Genomic DNA, 19,276 nt, shown 5'->3' with positions numbered 1-19,276 from the left:
GTTTGTCATAACACAGTTCTAATATTCAATAAAATATGCACAACACTCCAGCTTAGTAATATGACTCAAATTCCTAAGCACTTAAATTACTTTATATATTTACATGATTGGGTTAGGCTATGTTTACATACTCAATACAATACACGTATAGGAATCTAATCATCTTAAAAGAGTTATCTAGTGGGAAATAACTTTCCATTAGAATCTGAAGCATAGAACCTCTTCTGTTCAAGAGAGATACTGTTCAAAGATTTTAAATATCTAATAAATGTTTTCTACTCATCTCTAAACATTACACTAAGCCCAAGGAGATAGGAACAGGGGAGTTAACTGATAGCTAGTGCTGTGGGTGGGTGGAGAAACCTGTGATTTGTATTTAAAAAAAAAAATCTGTCTGGTGGCATACACCTTTAAACCCAGCACTCAGGAGGCAGAGGCAGGCAGATCTCTGTGAGTTCGAGGCCAGCCTGGTCTACAGAGCAAGTTCCAAGATAGGCTCCAAAGATACACAGAGAAACCCTGTCTCAAAAACAAAAACAAATCTGTCTGTCTATACTAACCTGCTGGGATTGACACAGGACCAAATAAGCAAACAGTTAGATTTCACTTTACCAGCCTAGAAAAGTAAGTGCTCTTGCTAAAAACTAGATTTTTGAATACTAAAAACTCAGCAATGAAGTCAGCAACAGAGGGTGACATAAGGACACTTACAGGAAGACAACCTTTTTTTTCCAGTGGCTGGGGTTACCGAAGAAGCATCTGGAGAATTAGTCAATACAAGAAAATGAAACTACATTTCTTTTTATGTAGTCAACTTGCAAAAACGTAGTACACTGGAGAGATTCTCCCCCTCCACAATTAAATCCACACCCCATCATGATGAAACAAGCTGAAAACTTGCTATGATCTGCAATTCAGCATTTATTTATTTATTATACCATATTTATAGACCTATGTTCAGCAAACTGAACATTTTGAAGGACTCTGAGACCAAAAGTAGATTTTCCCCTTAAAAACAAACAAACAAATGAATCACCTTTAAAAAATAAACCACAATTCACCTCCAAAGTTATAAGACAGCATCAAGATGCAAACCCAGACTTCAACTAGCTGAGACCACTTGTAGGAAGCAATCCTGGTTTTCCTTCTTATCTGGGATGCAGCAGAGAAATCTTGCCTCTTAACCATTTTGATTAAATGAGAGAATCTACAACAAAGATGATCCTGATCATGATGGTACAAACAGCCATAATATTCTGGACCTCTTCTGGTTTCTATCCATTTGTAAGTAAATAGTAAAAGAAATTAAAATCATAAAGGCACAAGATCATGCCCGCTACACTGGTTTTAACTTAAAACCCCTTCAAGCTTTATTAACAATGAAGACAAGGATCAGCACTAAAATCCTACATATACATACTTGTCTTTAATCACTTTTCTTTAATTTCTAGAATTAAGATTCTGAAAATGAGTACATTATGCAGAAAAGGTTTTCAAATGACAATAAATTCTGAGGAGTTGAGGTAGATTTCAGAATGATTGTGGTGGTGGGGGTGGGTGGGTGGGAAATTGTGTCTCTTTTCCTGGAAGTCACTAAAAAGCTAAGGCTGACTGAAGCAAGAGACTATGCCTGAGTGTGACTTACCTGACCAGAAAAGAAACTGGCTTAACACATAGACTGCCTTGCCTTCACCTGGACCCTTAGACTGTGATCCCTGGTTCAGGTGATGATGGATCAGATCGTTCTCAAGGAGGAAGAACCCCGAGTTGGATAGGTTTGCCACAGGAAGATGCCAGTCTTCTGTGCAAGACAAAAAGAACAGAAAAAGGTACAGTGGCAGTGGATGAAGTCTCCTCTTTTAGGAGAGGAAAAAGCCAGATATCATATTCCCCATTAGCTACGAGCTCTCTTGTGTACACAGGCTAAGAAAAGCTGCTGTAAATGCTGGGAATCATAAAGGTATCAAAGCCCAAAATCACTTTTGAGTGAGAGTACAGCAATCAAGATGCTAATTAGAACCACTGTCAAAACTCCTTAAATGTCAATTTGTGTAAGATCAGTAATCAGGGTATTATATTCATGGGCGACAGTTTGCCCTTCAGTATTTTTTGCATGTGTAAGTCTGGATTTTGATATCTGCAATCTAGCATCAGCCCAGATGACTAAATTGCCTTCACATGCTATGGTTGCTCTAGTGGTAATTTTGAAGAATATATCCTTCTAGCTGATCTCTGGGGATACAGACTACCATCTATGATTTCTAAAATTATGCTGTCTCCAAAACTGATGGCTGGCTTCTTCAACATTGAATTTTATATTCTTAAGTATTATTATTTTATAGAATTTGTAAGCTCCAATGTTTCAGCAATGTCTCCTTTGGTCCCTTCCTTAATACTGCATTTTAGCATTTTTAATAAGACATTATTAAGCTTTTTATCCTTTGCACATAGATCTATAAATATGGTATAATAAATCCTTCCTAATTTATACTCCTTGTATGAAAGTCTGGGAATGTCAACGATCTGTGTTTATGGGTATCACTTAATTTGGGAGTATCAGTATTCGTTTAGAAATCAAAAAGCAGAAACTTGCCTATCACATGAGCACGATCACATGGTAAGAAGACATGGCAAGCTAACTAGTACTTCAGTAAGTACTGGCTGCAAAAGCCCAAGAGCTGCCATATAAACTTCACAGGTGACCAATTAACCAACTCACAGGAACACTCCCACAGTTTACCTCTCCCTCCCCATTCTACATAATAATTAGGAACTACCAGGTCTGCCTCTCAGCTTTTTTCAACACAATTCAAGAGGCAAACACAGAAAGAAGGTGATCTCTGTAATGAAAACTGCTGTACCCAGAACACCAAAGTGTACAGTGTCATTACTGTGAAGGAAACCCTGATGACAAAAGATCATTAACATTAACTGAGATTAGCTCAAAGGTCTCATAGACCCCGAGGGTACACACAAAGCAAGTTGTGAGACACAGAATTAAAAACTGAGATAACACACTGCAGAGTTCACACGGGGGTGCCATGCTGTTGCTAAAAAAGGTGAGCAGTAATTCTATCTGTGTTTCAGGACCTGTGACAAAACTAAACCTATCACTGTGGAGTGAAAAGACAAAGGATAATTCCTTGTGGCACTAATTTAAAGGAGCTGATGACTTAAGAGTGCAGTGTTCACAGAATGAATACAAAAACATGTTTTCAAAGCAGTGTCCATCTTATTTCATGTGAAAAACCTACTTCAAAAATAAACTTTTAAAATTCCATTCTTTTTATTGTATGTTCTAAAGTATGTTTCATTTGATATTCAGTCTTTCCTTTAAGATTGAATATCAAATGGACTAAGTTCATTTGTAAGCCAGAAGTGATACACACACACACACACACACACACACACACACTAGAGCACATCTGAAGATCAAACCAAATCCCTAACTATCAGGAAATCTTCACTAGTTCATAGGTGTCTGGTAACCTAAAGCACATGAGTTTCCAGAGTGACTGCGGAAGCACAGTTAATGAACACATAAGTTCTATGCACAGGGATCAACCCCAGTTCAGCTAAATGGGGTGAACGGGCGAATGCACTTCTAAGTCTTGGACTTTTCCATGTAATCTAATGAAACAGAGGCTGTGACACCAGTGGGAGGACTGCAGGGCCTTAACACAAGGATCAGTCCGTGTTTACATCATGTCTCTGCCACTTACTGGGCAAGTGAAACAATCTCTCTGTACCTCATTTCACGACTATCAACTGCTTGATGCCAGGAATACCATGGTGAACAGGACAGACACAATTTCTTCCCTTAAGAAGGCTACAATTCTGTGAAAGACACTACATTAATTATAGTTGTACTAATCACAGATGTGGAAAGTACATGTGGAAAGTGGCATGACATCATATAGATGGAGCCCATGAACTAAGGAAGACAGAGTATGGGCAGGCTGCCTGGAGAACTCAGCATAGGAATCAGGGTGAAGAGCGAGCAGAGTCAACCATGTCAAAGAACAATACATGCAAAGGCTCTGACAAACATCTGGAGAAGTTAAGAGTTGAAAAAATGCTAGAAGACAGGAAACAGAACGAGCATGGGCTAAGTGTGCAGGTAGACTGAGAACAGTCTTCAGTAGACTCCGAAAACCACAGAAAAGATTTCACTCTATCAGGAAAAGCAATGGAAAGCTACTGATTTTTACCTCACAATAATCATGGCTTTTAAATAATCATGAACTTTTGTGGGGTGCAATAATGGACATATATAATCAACAGGAAGCAATCCAAGAGGTCACGGAGAGGGAAATGAACTAGGAACATGGATCAAAGAACTATGAACAATGGAACACTAAAGAGAGAGGATGAAAAGATAATATTAACCGAATGGGTTATTAACATGAACTACAGGTGCCATTTTCACTTAAACAGCAACCAGATATTGAAGAAGCTTTTGCAAGACATATCATGAGTTCTTTTACAAAAGCCTACTGAATGCCAAGTAAATTTAAAGTTCAGAAGACATGCCTAAGTTAACAAATGTTTGGAAATCATGAGCAAACAGATGGTAATCGAAGACACTATGAGGCTGTTTAAGGAAAAGATCTACACCCAAGAAATTCAAACATTAAAGACCAGACTGGGAAAATTAGCACAGAAGAATTACCAAAGGAGATTGGGAAAATAAACAAAACAAAACCACAACCAACAACAAAAACACAGTCAGAGAAGCCTAGAGCAAGAAGAAACAGTTTCAAAGAAGAGGTCAATTGTGCTACTAAGGTCAAGCACCAGCTTTATAGGTACTGTCATCAGTGGTGACCTCAGCACACACAGTAAGCTTCCTTTATGCCTGATATTGGCAAAGGTTTCTTTAAAAAGACCAAATGATAATTCTATTACATTTGTAAGCCAAAGACTCAATTCTGGAAGAAACAACTGTAGGTAATCTGTCAAAGAATGAGGGAGGCTGCATCAGGCAGAGACTGGTGATTACTGTTTCATGACAATCAAGTCTCAGACCAACTGTTAGTACCTCAGTGAGGCCTGTGTGCTCCTTTAAAATGTATTTGCCCTATTGCTCCGTCATTTCCATTTCATAGTACTATCTTCACACTTCATCTCTTAAATTGTCTTTTTGATTTGTTTAATTATTAAATTTCTTCTGCCTCTGGAATGTAAGGTTCACAAAAACAGAAGTGCAGGTTGTACAAATGCTCATTTTTAACCCCCAGGCTCAAAGGTAGGGCTACAGATTTCAGTACATCCAATGAACATTCATTCCCGAAAGAATACATTGCTCTTACAATCATGAGTAATAAGCCCAGATTTGTCCTGTTACATAACAAGAAAATCAATTAAATGTACAAATCTATAGTTTTGAGACAATAGACAACATGGGTACAGCGGTGGACTCCTGTGAAATAGGAAAGAAGCATTTTAAACTGTAGAGAAGGAAGCAGATTTGAAGCATGTACGGCACAGCACAACAATGTAAGGCACAGTCCTCTCATCTACTTGAGAACACACACAACAATGTAAAGCACAGTCCTCTTACCTGCTTGAGAACACACACAACAATGTAAGGCACAGTCCTCTCACCTACTTGAGAACACACACAACAATCTTAGGAGACTCAAACTTCCTGAACAAATTCCAGAACTCTCACAGATTTTCTTTCACTAATTATGACAGCCCAAAGACAACAGAATGTCTTTTCGATAGATGAAAGGAAAAAGTACAAAGCAAGAATTTTATAGCCAGTATACGAACATGTGAAAGCTAAGAACAAAATAACTCTTTAACTAGAAGGAAAACGGCTGCCAGAATCCATTTCCTAAGATCCACAATATGAAGTAATTCCAAGAAAGCTTTTCAAATGACAGTAAAGAACACTACAGAGAAATGTAGATAGACACAAAGAATACTGTTCAATAGTACATGTTGATAAATGTAAAAGACATTCCCCTTGGCTGGGTGTGCTGGTGCATGCCTTAAGTTTCAGTGCTTGGGAGGCAGAGGCAAGAGGAACTCTCTGAGTTCAAGGCCATTCTGTTATACATAGTGAGTTCCTGGCTAGTCAGGGCTATACCCTTGGTCCTGTTGAGATTTAGCCCAGAGAAGATTACCTCAACTACCATACTTTAAGATCATCATCAAGTTTCACCAGTCTACATAGCTGAACTTCATGTAGACATCCCTCTAAGAAGATTCACAAAAACAAAAGACCATCCAAACCAGAAGGAAAGACATAACTGAGAGCCAAAGCCACCTGCACAGATGAGCAACCATGACAGAGAATGTGCCACAGCCACCATCCCTGACCCATCCCTAACCCACAAATCCCCCTATACAGGAATCCAAAATCAGAGATAGTGGGAAGTCTGAGAAAATTTCAGAGTTTTACTTTTAAAACGAAGCAATGATCACAAAGAAGATTCAAATAGATGCACAGACTAAGGAAATCTATCTAGGAACTCAAAATGGCATCTCCAAAGTAAACAGAAACAATTAGCAAATGGGGAGTCTAGTCCTATATATGGAGGAAATATTCAGCAAGGAGATTCAAATACTGAAAAAGAATCAAACAAGTATCTGAAGAGAATGAAGTAGTCAATTCAATAAAATTCACATCAAAAAGCATCATCAATAAATAAGACCATGTGGAAGAATTAGTTTTCAGGGACATCAACTCACATAAATGCCAGTAGTATCAGAATAACCAAGTCCTTTCATGAGCAGAAAGAAAAGCAAAACAACAACAAAACAAAAAAACAAAACAAAAGCAAAATAAAAAACCAACAGTGAAACAAGCATGCTATACCCAGCAGTTTGTTATCTTTCAAAACTTAGTTTGTCAAAAATTGACAAACTAAGGACATTTCAAGAAAACACAAATTAAGACAATTTATAACTCCTCCAAACAATTTTAATTCCTCAACTACTGAATCCAAAAATACTAAAATGAGCAAAATGTTGAATAGAGAATTGAAACACTTTGTTGTAAAAGGGATAGCTTCAAAGAGGACACAAAAAAAGTAGATTAGTACAAGTAAAGAAGTCAATTCAGGACCCAGAGAAGAAAGCCAGTAACAACATGAGAAAACCAGCAACAAGAATGAGAAAGTCCATCAGGAAAGTTACTGAGAATGTCAGAAATGAAAAACTGCAATGAATGAATAAAAAATCCCAGTGGAAAGTGTAATGAGACTAGACCAAGCAGAAAAAGAATATCAGGTATGGAGGATGAGGTTGGAAATACTGTACTCAAACATCAATAAAGAATATTAAATAAATACAATCACAACTTGCAACAACTCTGGGATATGATCAAGAGTTCAAATCTAAGAATCTGTGCGCTAGAAGAGCTGAGATAAAATATTAAAGGCCCAGGAAATCTATTCAATAGAATGACTTTAGGAAACCTCCCAAGTCTACAGAAAGCAACGGACATCTAAGCACAGGGACATCCGAAATATGACACATGCACAACTAAGAAAGCACTTACACCTAAATGATCTAACAACAAACCAGTTATTAGAAGACAAAAATGTTAGCTCACATACAAAAAGAAACATATCAGCATAATATTAAACCTCTAAACAGAAAACCTAAAAGACAGGAAAGCATGATGTATTTCTAGCACTGAAAGTAAATGACTGTCAAAAAATAGTTATACCTAAGGGGATACCAGCCCACTGAGCATGTGGCTCTGGCAGGCATTGTCCTTCTCCCCCATTCCCTTTGCCTTGCTAAAAACCATTAGATTACATTCCTAAAGGTAGCCATCAAGGTCTGTTCCCTTATTCGGCCACTTCCTTCTCCTGAGGCTGACTACCTAGGTCCAGTAATCAGAAGCCCCCTTTGGCTCACCTAATTAACATGCCCAATTAAAAAAAACAACACCTCATCCTAACACAGGATCCCCCACCCCCCACCGCCTGTACGTTTATAAACTGCCATTTGCCTATGTGCCATGGCTGAAGTCCTTTGTCCCTCTGGGACAAGTACCCTCCTTCCCCAATTTCCTTGTCCCCTTCCCCTTCTTCCTCATTCTCTGTCTCCTTCACCACTGCATCCTAGCCCATTCTAACACAGACCTCCCTTTTTCCTCCTCTTAAAAGTTACACCTGCAAGGTCATTTGCTGCTGCTTTTCTACTTGAGTCAGAAAGCAGCCACTTTTTTTCTTCATTGCTTAAGAAAGATCTCACAGTGAAAACAGGTGTTTGGGTGTGGTTTGTGCCTAACCTGGGGTTCAGGAGGGAGCCCTTGTTCTGCCGGAGTCCCCTTCAATACCTGTATCTACAAACCTTATTCTTTAAAATTGACAGAGAAATGCCAAGATAAGCATAAATGAAAGTATCTCATTGCCACAAAGCCATCATTTCAGAAGACAAAGGAATCCTAAAACAGAAGAGGGATAAAAGAGTCTCAATAAAGAGGCCACATACATTTCAACAGAGGAAAAGACGAAAAGGAGAATTAAGAAACCATCACGTACAGTATAGTAAACCCACAAACCCCTAATGCTAGCGGGGAGAAAACAAAAACAAAAGCCAACTGAGTGATAATCTAACCAAGGAGAAAGCCAACACAATCACAGGAACTAGTAAAGCTCTCAATAACAACCCAAGTGTAGCCAGTTTTAACTCTCTCACAAAAAACAATCGAGCAGGTGATTAGATTAAAACATAAGATCCAACTACCTGCTGACTTCAAGGAATACACCTCACTGAGAAAGACACTCAAAGACTGGGAAAAGACAGAAGTTAATTTACCAAGTAATTGGAAGCCAAAAAACAGAAGTTAATTTACCAAGTAACTGGAAGCCAAAAAGTCATAGACATGAGCTATTCTGATAATGGATAAAATAAACTTCAAATCACAATTACAAGTGATAAATATCACTATAAATTAATAAAGGGAGGAATCCAACAAGAATACATACATGTGTGTATATGTGTATATGTGTTAATATATGTTTTCATAAAACAAACACTAATGGGCATATGCAGACAGGTCCAGATATAATAATACTGGGTTATTCAATACCCCACTCATCAATGGATAGGACATTCAGACTAAAAATCAGCAAAGAAACTCAGAATTAATCTGAACCATAGACCAACTGGTGACAGCTGTGAAAAATATAATTTCTTGTACTTTATCCAATTACAGTACAATAAAGTTATACATCAATAAGAAAAACTAGACAGGTACTTGGAAATTGAACAACATATTCCTTGGAAAAAAAAAAAGATCCAGTAAATTGAAAGGCAAAACTCAGTATTTTAGGAATGGGACAAAAGCAGTTCCACTTTTGGAAATGTATTGCTGTCAGTTCTTAAGATAAAAAATGGAATGAGCTCAGAAAATTGCTTAAGGTACCTCAAGATCTTAGGGAAACAAGAACAAATCAAACTCCAAAGCAGTAGATGAAAAGAAGTAAAAGTCAGAGCAGAAATTAATGAAATGGAGACTGAAAGGAAAAATATAAAGAATCAATTTAACAAGAAGTTGGCTCTTGAAAAAACATACAAAACCTTAGGCAACTTAAAAATGAAACAAACAAACAAACAAACAAAAAACCCACAAAGTTAATAAAACCATGAAAAGAGTTAATATTAAAACATTAACCAGTGAAATTCTGAGGATTTGAAGACTTAAATTCAAGGATTTTAAAATGCAGGAGAAATGGATAAAGTTCAAGAAACAAGCAACTTAACAAAATGAAATCAAGCGAATATAAATAACTAGATAAAGAACAAGCAATGTGATTTAGCAGCAACAGTCTGTGAGCAAAGGTCCAGGACTAGATGGATTCACTGCTCAGCTCTACCAATCCTTTAAAGAGGAGCCAACATCAGTACTCCTCAAACTGCTCCATAAGGTAGAAAAGAAAGAAAACAAAGCCAAATTCGTTCATTATATAAAGCCAGTATTAATCTAGTGCCCAAACAACCAAACAACCAATAAACAACCCAGAAAAAAAGCCATATACAATTTCATTCATGAACACAGGAGATACAGAAACTCTCAATAGTGTTAGCAAAACTTTCATGCCCCGCCCCCATCATCATGTGTTCATGTTCACCCTGCTTGATGTTCTTAGCCATTGATCTTACATAGCTATTAATTTACTGAATCAAGAAATAGTAATAATTTCTGTTTCCCAGACACTGTCTAAACTAATTATATAAAGAAACACCAGTTTCATGCTCTCTAGTTACTTGCTTACTTTACCTAGGAAATGCAGGGCAAGCACATAATTCTTCTCAGTTCCCTAGTTTTCAATGAACTGGTCCCATGTCAACATTAGAAAGTAGAAAGTGACTACTTAGTGTTCCTTATAAATAATCATTATAATTTAATGGCACGTGTTTTTGACATGATTGCACTGAGGAATTTTCCTGGTAGTTTCTTTACTGTTGGGTATGTTAAGATGTTCCAGGTTCATTCAGCACATTCCCTTTTTAGACCAACAAGCTCCTTTGAAGTGCAGTTTCTTTAAATGGAGAATGACAATTAAAGAAATTGGTTATTTGTGTACATATATACATATATATATATTCTTAATGAAACACACAGACAAAAATTCAACACTATATTAATAAGACCACAGACCATGAGCAAGTTGTTTTCATTCTAGGGATGCAAGGATGGTTCAACACGGAAAATTAATAAAAACAATACAGCACATGAATACAATCAGGAATGGGATATAATCATCCCAATAGATCTATAAACAACAACACCCTGAAAGAAACCAGGAAGAGAAGGACTATATTTCAAGAAATATATATATATATATATATACATACATACATACACACATGAACATATATGTATATGAACATATATCTCAACAAATATATATACAACAAATACATTCTCAACACTATAACAAATGAAGAAATTACAAAAACATTTCCTTTCAAACAAGAAACAGCACAAAATAATAAAGGTGTTTACTCTCTCCACACTTACTCAAAACAGTGCTTGGGTAGCAAGGCAAGAGAGACATAAGAGGAATATAAATAGTAAACCAAGAAGTCAAATATTTCCTAAATGGAGACATGATCAATTCTTAACAGATCCTAAAGGCTCCACCAGAAAAAACTTAGATCTGATAAACACTTTTAGCACTGTAGCCATGTACAAAATTAACTTGTTTCCTATATACTAATAACAAACTTGTTAAGAAAGAAATCAAGGTGGAAAAAATTCCATTACAATAGGAAAACAACAACAACAACAACAAAAAATCCAAAAACTCACCACAATAACAAAAACCCTCCAGGACTAAACCTAAGCAATGCAGTGACCTACTTCTACAATGAAGACCTGGAAACCCTGGAGGAAGACATTCAAGAAGGCATAGCACTACAAGATGGTAAAACCTTCCAGCTCAGATCTAAAGAACTAATGCATACAAAACAATTTATTCCTGAAAGTCATGGGAAGAGTCAATGGAATTCCCATCAGAATTCTAATAACATTCTTCACACAACTGGAAAAAATATCCTAATATTCATGTGGAAGCACAAAAGACTGTACTAGCCAGAGCAGTCCTAAAAACAAATAGCAATGCTGGAGACACCACAATTCCTTATTTCTAATTATACAGTGAGCCATATTAACATAAACAACACAGGACTGGCACAAAAACACATTCAGCCCATTGGAAGAAAACAGAAAACCTAGAAACAAAACCATAAAAGTTCTGCTTTTGTTTGTGATAAGCTCAATACAGCTATTCTGGGTTTTCAACAGTCAATCTCAAGTGTTCAAGTCCCTCTAGCCTGTCAGGACTCAAGTTTTATAAACTGCTATTTCAATGGCTACAATCTCTGCTTAGTTCCCCTGGGTTTCTTAGAATCTGGTACAGGATGTCAGAGAATTCTGTTTATATGTCTTGACTTCTCCTCAATCTGTGGATTTTCATTTCCAAGATTCCACTCATTTTTCAAGAACTGTGATCTCTCAAAGTATCATTTTCTAAGCTAGTAAAGAGATAGCCAAATACACTGAGCCATATTCCTACGCACTCCTCAAAGGAAAAGCCAAGTAAGTGTGGAATCCAAACACAATCGTTCCATATTTTGAAGGCTTATCTACCCTGTAGTTTCCATATATTTTGGACCAATCTCCAGACTGACACAAGCTGTTTTGTTAATGTCTTTATCTAAAGGCTATAATTTTTTCAGCAAGACGGTTATTTGACATGATTACAAACTATTCCATCACTGCCATTAACCAAAAAACTATGATTACCTTTGAGACTAGTAAGCATTTATATTGAAAATTATTTTTTTTCATAAAGAATTTTCCTAACTCTGGCTACATTGAGATGCAGTATAATAATTATGGCCTTTTATCATTAGCAAAGAACTTGGATTCCACCATCCTTAGAATATCCTTTCTGGAGATTAGTAAGTCATTTTACAAATCTGTTAAACACAACATATTTTCTCCAAGATGTACAAAAAATAAAAATATCTGCATATTATTTCAAGGATCCAAAGACTTATTTCTCCTAATCCAGTTGAGTCCTTTCATCTTACATGAGATAAATCAATACTTAACTTACCCAAGGTTATATAACTACTGCAGTTGAATAGCTAAGATTTAGAGAATGCTAACTCCATATAAAGCTCTTTATTCTTAGTACTTCCAGTTCTTCTGATAGTTGGCAAACTGGTTGTAGTTGGAAAAACAGAGAGGTTAGATAAATTGCCTAAGGTCCTAGTCCTACTTATCAATATCATACCCATTTGACTTTAAATGTGAAATATTTCCCGAACAAAATTCAGTATTCTTATGAGGAGCAGAGAAGCAGTAAGTCCAGGAATATCTTCATCATTGAAGCTATGCACATGTCTGCCAGGCCACACATAAGACACGCTGTTAGCAATACCAAAGAACTGAAGTAATGACAACCTATGGTGCACCATGAGTTATACAGGTTAGAAAGAAGCCCGGTAGGACCCTCAAGGCATCTCCATGCAGTAGCTGTCAAAACACAATGTGGCTACCAGCGAGACAAGCAGTACAGTTGTACAAATACCAATCTGGACTGTGATAGTCCACATACTCAGATTCTGTACTGAAAAGCCCAAAAGTCCTAAGTCAAAAGGCTTGATTATAAACATTCTAATGTGCCATGAATGTGATGTATGGTTTGATACATAAAGGATTTCAATTAAAAAAAATTTTTATTGAGGTTCTAAAAACATAATAGTTGTTCCTCAAAAATTAAATACAGACCAGCAGGACTATTTACAAGGCCAAGATAGGGAGTAAGTTTAGATGTCCATTAATAAATGAACGAATCTAGAAAATGTGGTATGTATGTACTATAAAATGTCATTTACCCACAAAATACATGGATTCCTGTCATTTTCCTAAAGATGCATAAGTCATTATACTAAGTGAAATAAAGTCAGCCAGAGAGAAACAAATGTGAAAACAAGAACACTAATCTGGTAGAAGGTGAGGAGAACAGTGGTTCTTACAGATGAGAGATAGCTGAGAAAGGGCGATGGCAAGAGGGTCCTCACAGGCACCAGAGGAATAAACTCTGTTCTACAGCACAGGAGGTTATCTCATTTTGACAACAATTAATTGTGTATTTCAAAACTGTCAGTACGGAGGATTTTAAATACTCTCAGCATGAAGAAATAACAAATGTTTGAAGTGATGGATATGCCTAATAGCCTGATTTGTTCATTAGACACTACATACACATACTGAAATGTTGCACTCTAACTCATAAATGGGCATATTGTGTCCAAAACCTTGAACATACAGCCTGGGTGGTGGTGGCACACGGCTTTAATTCCTGGAGGCAGAAGCAGGCAGATCTCTGTGAATTCAAGGCCTGCCTGGTTTACAGAATGAGTTCTAGGACAGCCAGAACTACATAGTGAGACCCTGTCTCGAAAACAAAACAAAAAAACTTGGCAGTCAATTTTATGTGATGTATATTTTACCACAATAAAATGTTTCATAAAGATTAACAAGTATTAGTTCACAGCAACTACATTCCAGCTTCTCTATCTCAAGGTGCATATTTCAATCATACTAAAAAACTTTTGTATTTTTCTAAGCACATAAAAACTAACCAAATCAATGTACATACTATTTTTTTATGGTTGAAAAAGATGGTATAAATTCTGAATCATTTAAATATTGGTTTACAATATTGCTTATAGTTTAATAGCATTGTAGATGCAGCTTCAGAGATACTGGCTCTAGACAGTAATTACACTCAGCCTAACGTTTTAGTTAATGGATGTGCACTTCAGTGCTAATTGCAATGCTTGAACACAATGTGACTTTATTAGCAGCATGAAATAAAGCCAACTTACAACAACTGAAAAACTTAGCTATTTATTTTTTTACAATTGCTTAATTTTCACTGCAAAAAAATGATAAAGTGACCAAAAAAAAAAAAAATCCCTGGATGCTTGCATCAGGGTTCTATTTATAAACATAGAATATTCTTAGAAAGCTAATTATGCTCTATCTGTGATAATACACTCTGCCTGTGAAAAATGTATTAATGCAATGGTTTAATAAATAATAACTAGGTAAAATAATTGTACTAGGAAAGGAGAGGTGGGTGTTCTGCTTTTCTCTTTAAAAGTTAATAGCTATGAGGCTCTGGGCAGATCTCTGTTGATGGTGTTTTTATTGTTATAAGTAAGCAATACTTGCAGAGCTGGGAATCAAACCTGAGCCTTTCCCATTCTGGATATGCACTCTGCTAAGTGAATTACATTCATATCTATCTAAAACTTTTTAAACTGTCTTTTGGAAGCTGATGATTTCTTTTCTTTTTCTTTTTGAAATCAACATATGAAAAGCCTTTAAGATTCTGGAAAATTAGTTATATGCAACTGACATATAGGTTAATGGTATCTTGACTTCCGGGTCTAGGATGAGGTGCTAGTAAAGAGCCTGTCCTAGCATGGAGATAGCTACAAGCACCTGTTGTATTTCTTACATCAGAACTTTTCTGACCACCTTGAGATGATCATATTCTAATGATCTAGCACGAATGTCCTTTACATCCTCTTTGCTCGCACCTTAAAAACCCCAAACATGCTGACAGAAATTTTGGGAGACTACCTTCAATGCCATCAATTACTACAAAGGCTTATTCATGGATACTCTCTCATGTGGTGGTAATTTATGTGGTCCTCATTTCTTCATCTGTAAAATGGGAGGTCAACAGCTATCTCAGCAACAAAGTGGGTAACAATGAATCTGACACCCCACCCTGCTGCTCTAATCCTAAACAACATACACAGAAACCTGGTCATTACATGTGAGACTACTTCACCTTGGAGGCATCTCCCCACTTGGAACCAAATTCAAGGCATTCTGTTCACTAGTTTCTTATTTGTAGTTTTCAACCTGCGTGTGGGTCCGAGACAACTGCATGGCTGGGGGCTGGGGGCTGGGGGCTGGGGACTGGGGACTGGCTTCAGCAGGTCAGCCACCAAGCCTGGGACAGAAAGCCTGATGATTTCTTAACATGCTTTCTAAACTTTACAATGCCATTATAGCCTATAAACATTAAAAAAGAAAATAAGGCTGAAAGCAATCACCTAAATGCCAATTTATCTAGATTTATGATCATTAGCTTTCTGTCTAGAAAAGATACAAATGATTTTAAAAATCTGAGACCTAACTTAGAAAATAAAACTATTTTATACAAATTTAAAACTCCAGACTCGAACCTGCAACCCCCTAACATGTTTTCCTTTGAGATTGCAATAGTTGATTTCATTTCTAATCAGCAAGGTTCCACCCATGACTGAAGTGAAGCAAAACAGATGACTCACTAGGGCTGGTTTTAATCAATAGTGGTTAAAATACCCCAGGAATCTCACACAGCAAGACTGGTAGGTCATTGGTTGAAAAAGACTCAACATTGGATCTATGCTATCAAAACTCTCTCATTGAAGTATCTTTTTGTTAGTATTTTATCTTTGCAGTACTGGGAGTTAAACCCAGGCCTCTGTGCATACTAAGGAAGTGTTCTACCACTAAGCTCTACCTCCAGGTCTCTTTTTAGTTTTAGACAGGGTCTCACTTTGGTGTCCATTCTGGTCTTAAACTCACTCTGCAGCCCAGGCAGGTCCTAAACTTGGGATTCTCTTGCCTCAGTCCCCTGAGTACTGGTATTTTTACTGTACTACTTTTATGTGATTATATATTGTATACATTTAAATAATGTGACAATTATTAAGGTAATATTTCATATGTAGTATATACGTTTAAGAATAAAATATTAAAAAAACAAGATTACATAGACGAGCTTCTATGTGTTTTTACAAAAATCTCAATTCCAAAAACAACCTGTTTCTAATTATTTGAAATGGCAATTTCCCCAACATAACTATTATAACCCAACATAAACTATTACAACCCAAAATGTTATAACTGAAAAGGTATACACATAAAAGTAAAATTCACCACATCAATGAGAAATGCACACATGTGACAGATGTCATCACACACTACCAAACCAAGGGTGATTCTGAAAGTTCATGTGAAATCTTTAGAGTTTCATCTATATAATCAAACTGCAAAGACAAAAAGGCAGATTTTTTAAATTAATGTTCTTTTTATGAGAAATAATACTAAAGAATACAGGAGGGAAACTGTAACCGTCTTGAGAGATAAAGAAAATGAAGATTTGGGATCATTTCCTTAGATTCCTTTGTTCTTTTTTCATATAATTGAGATCTTACTATACATTTAATATTGTATACTACTTTCTATTTACAACATATCAAAACATTTCTTGCAAGTAATTTCCTGAATTCCCATAATGATAGCTAAGAGTCTATTTATACTAAATTCACCACTACCAAATACAATGTAAGAAGGAGAGACAATTTCCACTAAGAGACTCCTAGATGTGGTATTACGAATCAAAGGATATAAACATTTTTTAAAGACAAGGTCCCAAGTAAGATAGGCTGGTTCTGAACATGCTATGTAGCAGAGGTTGGCCTTGAATTCCTAGTTATGCTGCCTCCATATCCACAGTGCTACAAGTAACACATCATGCTTGAATGTATACACTATTATGGCTAATATTTGCTGTATATCTTATTTTGCTGTTTGCTTGGAATAAAAGGTACAATAACACGGATGCCAAATAACTATTTAATTAAGTGGTACTTGGTTAACAAAAGAATGGGTACATAGCTAAATAAGTAAACAGCAACTTAAATCAATTAATTAGAAATACATTTGTAAGCCGGGCGGTGGTGGCGCATGCCTTTAATCCCAGCACTCGGGAGGCAGAGCCAGATGGATCTCTGTGAGTTCGAGGCCAGCCTGGGCTACCAAGTGAGTTCCAGGAAAAGGCGCAAAGCTGCACAGAGAAACCCTGTCTCGAAAAACCAAAAAAAAAAAAAAGAAATACATTTGTAAGACACAGAGCTGTCCTTGGTTGATGTTCACTGTGTGGACTGGGTAACAGAACTTCTGAATTAGTGATTCAAGTCTATTTCAACAGTCACCTACAGAAAACTACCAGTAATGGCTTTTGGATATAGCCTTTCAGATCACTTCCCATATCTCTAAGAATTTCTGAGTTACAGAAACCAACATTCCACAATTTCTCCCTCACCCTGGTATTCTGCAAATGATTTCCTGCTTCGTTTTTGGTTAGTAATCCACTTCAATATTCAAAGAAATGGCTATACAACTACAAAACTCTTGCTCCTTTTGTAAAATTAGAGAATTGTCCTTTGTTAAAAAGAAGCCATGACTGACAATTTAGCTTTAGACATATTTTTAATCTTCATAATCAAAACAGTAGACTAGAAACTTAAATGTGTTGCACATACAGAGCAAGTGTTCTGCAATGTGACTAACCCTTTCAAATTCTGTTTTCACTACTATTGACATGTGAAAACTTCTTGGCATGTTGTAACGACGAACTAATTCTCTAGAAAGCTTTTTCACAATCTAATGGATGTAAAGTTCCTAGCCAGAGTTTGAATGAACCAAATTCCCCATTTCAAATAACTAAATTAACCAAGTTTATGAAGAAAGACCACTTTTGATGCCTCCAGTACATTTTAAGTATTGTTATAATCACTCCATCCATCTCAGATTTCCATAAACAATTTTATTACATTCCTTTGACCATTTATTTCATTAGTACTGCTATTAACTAATGCCTTTACTATTTCATTTGCTGCCTTTTTTTTTTCTTTTAAGAAAACATAATCTTACCATGATTAAGATTTAGTAACAACTGAGTGATGCAAAGGGTGTTGGTGCAAGCAGTCTTCCAGACCTTTAGGTTGCTAGCAGAGGCCACACTTAATGAACAAAACTACTTAAAACAAAACTACTCAGTCACAGAAACTCAGCCATGCACAATCTCATTCAAATGGGCAATTTTCCTTAGAAAGTGATCTCTCAGAAGCTGACAGTAGACACAGGTCACAACAGGCTGGGAGTGTAGACAGGGAAGGAAGGAATGGGGCAACACTGGCTAACAACACTATGGTATAGACATACAGTTAGAACTTACCACTTAAGTTCTGAGGTTACACTGCACAGTAGGGTGACTACAGATAATCTTATATATTTCAGAAAAACTAGTAAGAAAGGATTATTAATGTTATTACCACAAAGAAACAATAAATCACTGAGGAGAGATCATTTCACCCTGACTCAATTTGATTTCTTTGCAGTTAAGACATACAGGAAAGTAGGATTAGAAAATAAGTTGGAGAACAAAAATATAGTACTTTGAAAATCAAAACTATGTCAACATAACTTCAGCCTGATTCTTATAGAATCCATTCTACTGGAAAACATGTAACAATACATGTGTATCATCAAAGTGACCAACATTAAAATAGACTCCTCTTTGTAATCTCTAATCAAAAACAGCCAGGAGGCCATGAGACGATGCTCTTTAGGCACAATTTAGGTGCTAATGGAAACTCTGGCAGGACACCCCACAGTTTGGGGAACACCCACAGACAACAGCTCCTCTGATAAACTGGCTTCAGCTCTTCTAGTAGCCATTGGAAACAATTATCTTGTTATTTCAGAATAACTTTCACAATTCTCCTTTTTATCCCCAAATCCCAATTTTCTTTATTTCCCAAAGTATGCCTTCTGGCCCTCAATCATGGTTCTCCACGATAATCTTTTAATACTCTCCAATAAACCTTTCTTTGGAGAGACTATCTGAGTTTCTTTTTAGGCTAATGGTAGCTTACC

General features: G+C 36.5%; 1 protein-coding gene across 2 annotated transcripts in view; it reads right to left on the bottom strand.

The window, feature by feature from the left end:
- Window positions 1-19,276, bottom strand: part of Ranbp17 (RAN binding protein 17) — a 321,777-nt gene that overhangs the window by 205,257 nt on the left and 97,244 nt on the right. The gene's annotated exons all lie outside the window — the stretch shown is intronic.

Source organism: Peromyscus eremicus, chromosome 8a (assembly GCF_949786415.1).
Source record: "Peromyscus eremicus chromosome 8a, PerEre_H2_v1, whole genome shotgun sequence".
Lineage (NCBI taxonomy): Eukaryota > Metazoa > Chordata > Mammalia > Rodentia > Cricetidae > Peromyscus > Peromyscus eremicus.
Note: the sequence above shows the minus strand (reverse complement) of the source record. Positions and strands in the feature narration are given on the sequence as shown.